Source organism: Monopterus albus, unplaced genomic scaffold (genome assembly GCF_001952655.1).
Source record: "Monopterus albus unplaced genomic scaffold, M_albus_1.0 scaffold64.1, whole genome shotgun sequence".
NCBI classification, from domain to species: Eukaryota; Metazoa; Chordata; class Actinopteri; order Synbranchiformes; family Synbranchidae; genus Monopterus; species Monopterus albus.
The window spans coordinates 522,496-531,874 of record NW_018127944.1 but is presented as its reverse complement, the minus strand read 5'-3'; positions in this window follow the sequence as shown (position 1 = coordinate 531,874).

Sequence of the window (9,379 nt, the reverse complement as noted above, 5' to 3'; positions counted from 1 at the left end):
CTCAAGCTGGACTTTGACAGAAACGTAGAGAGATTTTCTTGGAATTATAGCAGATGATCTTGTGCTGCTATTTAGTAATGAATGTAGCTGAGTCTCAGAGAACTGAGTAGTTTTAATAACAACATTGTTACTTAAATGATGTCATTACCAAATAAATTTCCCTAACTGTAGAATTTGCAGGTGGACTGATGTTACTTTTCAGCCTGTCCTCAAACTAAATATCAGGCTAATGCAGAAGTTTAGAAGAAGAAAACATCTTGTTCTGTAAAAATCGAAGACACAAAAATGGTCGGAAAACTTGTGTAAACCATAAAACACTCACAGCTGAATCAGTTATTAGTTTTTAGCACAAATTGGGTAGCATGAGGTCAGAGTTTCCAGACTCCCTGTTTTGTACCAGTTTTGAGCAGAAACTCTTAAATCTTAAAAAAGGGGCATGACTGATTCAGTACTGATACCAGCCTCAGTGCGACATGCTGCCAAGACGGGGACAGTTTTAGGTAAAGGTTGCAGTATTTCTGATCTAGAAAAGCTTCTCACCATCACAACCTCAGAGCTAAATGTAACCTTCTCCCTTTCTAACGTGGACCACAATGCAAATAAACATTAAACCTGATTTGTATCCATTATAATTCAACTGTAAATACAGGACTGTATTTACCTTCACTATCACTAAATTTATTGGACAATACAATCTGGGAGAGTTGTCAACAGCATACATCTGGAGCAGAAACTAGTGTAGACAAACAAATAAAGGATGTTTCAGGATTTCATCACAAACTAAAGGCTGAAATTTGCATTCTGCACATACATAGGCTGTTTTACTACATTCCAGAACAATCACAGCTTCCCTTGAGCGAGGTATGTGTGCATTGTGTAAAAAAGACAACATGATTATATTTCAATCTGTTTTTTTTATTTTTTTCAAATGCAGAATGTGGGAAAATGTATATGAAATTATGTGCACAAATACAAACAGTTAACACCTTTAACAATGTACTAAATAACCAGATTGTCAGATATTCTGGGTTTATTCTGGATTGTCTCTTACTTTTAAACAACCACTGCGTCCCGGTGAACCAAGTCTTATTTCATGCATAAGGAGAAGTCATTATCAAAACAGCTTTATAAACAGAACAAGATAGAAGCTTGTGTCAGCCAAGCAGCCTCCCTGCAGTCTTTAAGTGATTGAACTAATACAGTGGAACAAAAGAGAGAAGCAGATCTAAAGTGGAGCGAGCAGGGTGAGTTTAATGGAGCCCGTCTGACTGTCTGATGTCCCCAGGGAACATAGGAATCGTGTCGAGACCCTGTAATTTACTGTTTGGGGTTGCCTGGGTAGGGTTAATTCCCATGAGGACCTTCTCCCAGTGTTTTTATAAAGTCGGGATTTGTAAAGCCGCCCTCGTTGACTCCCTGCGGGTCATGAGGGCATCAGAGCAGCATGACCCTCCTCAGGACAGAGTGTTGTATGTGAGCTCAATGACTGGAGAAAGGGATGATTTTCGAAAGAAAAAAAACTTCCGATATAGGGAAAAGTAATTCTTTTAGTTGTCAGCAACACTTTAAAAAAAAAATCTGGGAAATCGTTGGTAACGGTCTGATCAGTGTAACACAGGAAATTCACCTCGGAGTGCATGAAAGCTTTATTTCATCTCTGGAGACAAGTAATCTTGTCTACAAAAACCAGTTGGATGCAATTTACTTTTCAGCAACAGTGACTTGCCTGGAATGTGTGAAAGAAGAGTTAGTATAAGTAGTGACAGCCACCTTGGCTAAACATGCAGAGCAGACGTGCCGCCTACAGAAAAGGAAGCTCATTAAAATAAAAATGCAAAAAAAACAACAACTCTCTTACTTTCAATACTTTAAGTAACATTTTGAATGACTTTTTCTTGTAACAGAGTAATTTTACACAGAAGTATTTCTGCTTTTATTTAGGCAAACAATCTGAGTACTTCTTCCACCACTGGATAAATACCATATAATGTAGCTCCCTTCTGTCAGTTAAAGGGAACTGTGTCAGCATTTGATACATAACACAGTGGAGAGTAAAGACTTAATCTCCTGTGATGAAACGTTGTGATACACAGGCTTTGAGGTGGAGGAAGAACCATGTTCCTACTAACAAAGGAAAAGCAAAATTTGACAGCCAGTTTTGACCTTCAGTTTTACAGGTGTTTTACACGGGTGTCCAGCCAGAATCCCAAATATTTATGGCCCAGATGAGTGTGAATAAGAACAGTAGGCTTCCCATGATCTCTCTATGACAGGCCCGTCTGTCTGAGCCCGTCCTTCCTCTGTCCCGTTCCCTCGGCTGGGCGAGGCCCTGCAGACGTGCCCGAGGAGTCATGGTGGTTCTTAACTGTCACGGTCAACTCCTGGCTGCTGCAGGAGAAAGAGAAGGTCAGGATTATGAAGGACTGTTTGCTCTCCGAGGCCCTGTGTGACCTTCAACCTGCCCTCCCAACAAACACACCGGCCGCTGCGATTGATGAAGCCATGAAGCACAACAGGACAGTGTCAAATCCTCTTTTACATCTATTTTGAGCAAATGAGGATCTTGTTCCTTCACCGCTGTTAGTGAGAGAAGCTTATTTGTGACATCAGCATGAGCAAACTGGAGCATGTATTGAAATTCATCCTCATCTATTGCACTGTTTCACAATAGAGCTAAACAGTGTGTTTGCAGGCACAAATGATGATGTGAATATCATGAATAAAACTCCACATACTAACCTTTTCGTCTCTCATTCCCTCCCTCCTCTCCTTTTTTCTTCTTCTTCCCTTTCCCTGGGTGTCACTACCTTTACCAACTGATAACCAGTAATGATATTTTACACATAACACTTCCTTGAGCCTTTAAAATAACATGAAATAAATCACCATAAAGCTTTTAACCATATGTGTCTTATTAATTCAACTTATTTATGGTAACCATTATTCAAAAGAAATGAACTCTCTAATGATGTTTAACTAGAAGACATAGTATTTTTTTTTATCTAGGTTACAATTAGAAAATGAATAAAACAGATTAATGTGGAAATATACTTTTAAAAATGCGATGTGTTGACAAGTATAAGTAACCTGTGATCTTAATTGGACATGCTGGCTGATGTGTGACATAAACAGAGCTATCCTGCTGCTGGGACCGGCTCTAATCTGAATTTTAGTAGTGAACAGTGTCAAAGCCAAAGGCGTTCGTCCATGTGCATACATTGACAGGATCTCCGAGGTTATTGGTCAACACGGCTCATGTAGCTTTGGTAACCTACCCTTCTTGCCTATCGACAGATTGGTAATTGATCCCTGTTCAAACAGGCTCTCTTTGGGCCACAGTTGCCTGTGAATGGCAAGCGAGTCATTCTGCCTCATCTTCTCACAGCGGCCTAATCCGATAAACGAATGGGAATGAGTGCCATCCTCTGCTCATGTCAACCTTTCAATTATCTGATTGTTTACTGATGAGGCCCTCGCTCTTCGTGGCCTGCCGCTTCTATCAGAAGAAGAGTCTGAAGCCCTACCACAATAACCCAAGTAGTAACAGCTGTGGCTGATAATTAAGTCATTTCGTTTCATTAGTAACTGACACTGAATATACAAACTAGTGGTCCATTATGACAGACTTCTGATGTATGATTTAGTCCATTTACTACAAATGTTGCAAACGTTTGTGTCACTGCTGACAGTATGAAGCTGGGTTTCAGATTTTTATATAAAATATCTCCACAGCTGGTTGTGAGATTTTGTGCAGACATTCATGGTGCCCAGAAGGAGGCCTCCTACTGACTTTAGTGATCCGCTTGCTTTTCCATTTTCACCACAATGAACTTGACGTGTGGTTCTGAGTGAAATGTCTCTGATAGAGTTGATTCAATAATTGGATTTGTCAATAAATTTAGCTCTGTTATTCCAGTTCTTTTCAGGAGGAACTGTAATATATTTGGTGATTTTGTGATTTCTCATCGAGCGCAATCATCAGGTCAAAGTTTTATTTTGTCCTGGAGTTTTTTTGTCACATCACACGCTTTTCCTCAAAAAGAAGTTGTCGTGTAGATGTCCACATTTTCGTTGTTTTGAAGACTTTGACCATAGCATCATGGACATTTAGTAGGTGTTCTGGAGCTTTTGATTATATTATAAATAGAAAGTAACTAGACCCACAGGCAGCCGTAAAGCTGCTTTCATCATTTTTAACAGTGGCTCAAACAACAGTGGCTGTGTGTGAGTCAAGATGAAGGATTCTGCTTGTTGTGACAAACCTACATTTAATTATCAGCCAACTCTTTACAGAGTGTTTCAACATCTTTCAGGAGTGCTTTCTGGTTTAATGGCCTCAGCTTAGCTGTTTTGGTTCACTGTCTTAGCTCTGAACTGTGCTGTTTCCATACGTGTGCATCTGTTTTTAGCTCTAAAAACCAACTGTACTCTACCTGCTCAGCAGCAAACAGACACAATTAGAGACTAGCTGCTGAACACAGTGGAGCTTTCAGCAGCTAAAGAGTCAGATAGCTCCTTCAGAAATCGGTGGAGACCAAATCAGAGGTCAAAGAGAGCAAACTGGACTTGGTATACTAGACACATTTTTAGGTACATAACTCTGAATAAATGTCAACTTTAAACTTTTGTCTGTGACAGAATGACCAAACAAATTAATTAATGCAGATTTAAAGGTAGAACAATGTTTACAAGTACCCAGCAGCTGGAGAAAGTGAGCTACAAACACAGAAGAAATAATGGTAACACTTTACAATAATGGTACAATTCCTAGGCTTAATTCATGATAAGTTAATGTATTTATTAATGGTAAGTCATCATGAATTAATCACGAATTCCTATATATCACTATGAATTCAATTTGGTATTAACTACTTAATTCACTCTAACTTCATCAGTAGTTAAGAAACCCTAATTCATGGTTACTTCATACATTAATTAATACACCACCCTTTGAGCGTGATTTTAGAAATGCTTGTTCCGGGGCCATGGCATCCTTTTAGCCTGATTTTAGAAATGCTTGTTCCGGGGCCATGGCATCCTTTTAGCCTGATTTTAGAATTGCCTGTACCGGGGCCATGGTTTTGATCAGCTTCTTTTATGACTGAAGTACGTTTTATATTCGATCATATAATTTATGTTTTTTTAAACCAAAATAATAATAATAATCTGGATGCAGCTGCACATCTGCCTTATTTCATTTTTGGAGTAACTTTTTTTTTTTTTTAAGTGTGTTGCTGACGGAATTTTTACATAAACTCAGTTATTGTAACCAAATTTTGTGTACATGCTCAGAATCTAAGATTTACTGTGACAGTCAATGGACATTGTACCTCTAGGAGGCATCAGAATCTTAAAACGTTCATCTCATAAATTTTTTCTAAATATTACATGACATGGTTATTGTCATGTCTCAGTCAACAGATAAAAAGTGCTTTTGATATTTGTGGATTTTATATGTAAGTTTTGAAAATATTTGACAAAGCACTCAAAACTTCAAAAACTTGTCAGTTATACAGAGATCACTGTTTTTGCAACATCTTACAATATATGAAGAAGCTCTGCCTCACTGCAACCAATGGTCAATTACAAAGTCCATCACTTACTTCAGTCATAAAAGAAGCTGATCAAAACCATGGCCCCGGAACCAGCATTTCTAAAATCACGCTCAAGGGTGCCATGGCCCCGGAACAAGCATTTCTAAAATCACGCTCAAAGGGTGGTGTATTAATTAATGTATGAAGTAACCATGAATTAGGGTTTCTTAACTACTGATGAAGTTAGAGTGAATTAAGTAGTTAATACCAAATTGAATTCATAGTGATATATAGGAATTCGTGATTAATTCATGATGACTTACCATTAATAAATACATTAACTTATCATGAATTAAGCCTAGGAATTGTACCATTATTGTAAAGTGTTACCGAAATAATGTTATAACTCACATTTTATGCATCTTCATGAAGGCAGAGGACTTGTGCTACTGTTTTGTGGTCCAACCTTCCTTCACCCTGCCGCCTCTGTTAAACCTCTCCTCTACTTTCACAGTGAAGAGGGTAGGTCAGTCAGTGATCAGGCCCAGAGCAACACAATTTTATTTGTAAGGCTCCACACAAGAAATGACATTTAACTTGTTATTATTTCCCTGAGACAATTGATGATAAATTGCCCATTATTTTTCCTTAAAAGAGAAAGATAAGACCACAGTCATTTGCCCGGAAGCCAGAGTGGCTCCACTATGCAAAAGACAGCCAATTATCAGGGCCTAGTTTGGGATAATGACTTTACAATGAATCTTTTGATTGAAATGTAACTGGGCTGGCCATGGGCAAAGTATAAAAAAACAAAAAGAACAGGAAAGTTACAGAAACAATGAGCATATAACTGTGTTAATGTTTGTCTCTAGGTCTCTCTGCCTCTCTCTCTGTGCACTCCTCTTTAGAAATAGCTATAGGAGAAAGCCAGAGATATGCATATATTGATGAAAAAATTATTAAGTCGCAGAGCGCTTGCAGCAAACTTAAATTAGCATATTCAGGGTAAATATGCAGACTATTTACGATAATAAGACCGGATTATTCAATTCAATGAATGTTAAATAGATGAGGAAATGGTATGTGTCTTATCTAGTCAAAGCTTTTATTCATTTTAATCGCTTCTCTGTTGAACTCTTCATTTTATTCTCTCTCACTTATTGTTCCCATTCCAGCCAGCAATGGCGCCTATGGGTCCAGGGAGACTTCCGCCAGTCACGTGGTTTAAGTGGCATTCACCTTATTCTCAGTGGAAATGAAGAAAGTCTACGTCACCCTGGGGCCAGCATCATGATAAGCTGCTTTTCATTATGCACCTGGGCCGATGAAGAACAAGATTACTAAGGCCTTGTGTGCGTAAAGGCGAGAACGTACAAGTCATCTAGATTAAACAAAACTGTTTTTCCCCCACAGCACAGCTACGTAAACAAAAGACATTTGGTTTCTTATTGTGTGCATTAAAACTTCAACTTTAATCAGTTTGACTGTGTGTCTGTGCGTATTAATACACTACAGTCTTTCTGACATGCAGTCACACATACTGCTGCTGTTGCAGGCTTTTCTTCTCTTCCACCAATTTTATAAAACATCATGAAACAAACATTTGAACTAATTATGAGCCTATATGTTGAACATATTTATTATGAGCTTGGTCAGGTCTTTGAGGTTTTAGACGGGGTTCCTCTGTGCCAAAATGAACTATAGGTCACACTCCATGTACAACTAAGTGATTAAAGTAATACAAAGATGCCTAAAAAGGTCGGATTGACAAGTGTGTGGAGTTTGAATAAAAGCAGACATAACTCACTATGATAAAGTACATAACTCAGGACTGCTCAAAGTTTCTGTTTTGACCTTTACCCACACAGGTACTGAGGATGGCGACGGGTCACTGATCCTTTTTCATCCTCCTCTTCATGCAAGCAGTGGGACATTAAGTCTGTGAAAAATCAGAAATCAGCAGACACATCCTGACAAAAGAGGAAGTGTAGGCAGAGATGTCTGAGTGTCTGTAAGAAGATAAAAAATAAAAGAAAGAGAAGAACCACTGAGTTTACTGGAAAGAAAGAAATTAAAATAAACTGCTCAAAAAAATAAAGGGAACGCAACATAAGACATCCTAGATCTGAATGAATGAAATATTCTTATTAAATACCTTGTTCATTACATAGTTGAATGTCTTATTTTCCCTTGTGTTACCTTTATTTTTTTGAGCAGTGTATAATGTCTTCGTGAACAAAGTAAAGGTTTGATTAATCAATGGTAATGTTTGATTAAGTGTTAAGGTTATTTTGTACTCAAAATAATATTGTGATCCTTGTTTTACATCAAAAGTATTGCGTTTTTATGTAACTGAATATGGGATTCTTGTATTTTATTTAGATATTGTGTTGAGATTGATCATTTGCGTTAAGACCCCATCCAGTGGCTTTGGCATTATTTTTACAGACTATCATCTGCCGCCACCTGCTGACAATATCAGCGTGTTGGTGGGTTCACGAGGACGTGAGGTGTTGTTTTGCTTTTTCTCTTATACATACAAAGGTAGTTTAACAGCAGTCTGCCACACTGACGTGGGGAAATGATGTCTTATCTTATCCATGCTATTATAGAAATACTTTGAAGAAAATGGACTGTTGAAATCAATAACCAAAATTAATCTTCTTTAGTTTTGCTTTTTGTGTGATGCTGCATCTTGGCAGTTAATTTAATCCAAGATACTAAATATTAAAGTGTGTCCAGTACTGTCTGTCATGAAGTGTAGTTTAGTTTTTCCTTCTTCTGTCACATGGTGGCAGTCGTCTCTCAATCTTTTTGCAGGTCATCCATCTGTCATCACTGCTGGTGTACAGCCCCGTAAACCTCAGTATCCTGACTGCAGACTGCCGCGATAAATAACTATGAAACTCTCCAACAGTGAAGTAAAGTCATTTATCACTGGAAATCAAATTCTGTTTCTGAACTGTGTCATTGTGTTATATCCACTGCAATGACTAAAAACAGTAAAATAGTGTTACTTCAAATATCTAAAGTAAAAGTACTCATTGTGCTGCTGACAGATCACTTTAGGTGCTGCAGTACATTATATATGAAAATTACTGTAGCACTAAATGTTATTGTGTAAGTGTGAGACAATAATATTTTACATTTTATATTGAAAAACTGCACAGCCCAGCTGCACAGGGGATCAATATAAACAATTTAGCACTTTATCAATTATATTTATGCTTCCACTTTTGACTTTACTTTTATTCACCACTGTGCATTTCAGTTCACTGCACATACTGTTTGTGCATTTAACAGCTTAAAGCTTTGACACTTAAAGATATAATATTTAAATGTTGCAGCTGATTGAGAGGTGAATGGTTTTAACTGCAGTATATATTTTAATCAAATCAAATCAAATTTTATTTGTATAGCGCCAAATCACAACAAAAGTCATCTCAGGACACTTTACAAACTAAGGTCTAGACCTTACTGTTATCAATATTATTACATAGGGAAAACCCAACAAATCCCCCTTGAGCAAGCACTTGGCGACAGTGGGGAGGAAAAACTCCCTTTAACGGAAGAAACCTCCGACAGACCCCGGCTCTTGGTGGGCGGCCTTCTGCCTCGACCGGTTGGGGTGAGTGGATAGAGGAGAGACAAAAGAAGAAAAGCAACAAGACACAACAATCAAACACTGATCAGGTCGATGTGGCCGGTGACTGCTCGTCAGAGACATAGAGCTCCAGGGCCAGGGCAACCTGCAGAAAGGTACAGGGAGAGAGAGAGGACACACTACAGGAGAGAGGAGACACAAAGTTAGTGATGTGTAATGGTAGCATATAGAAGCATAGGGA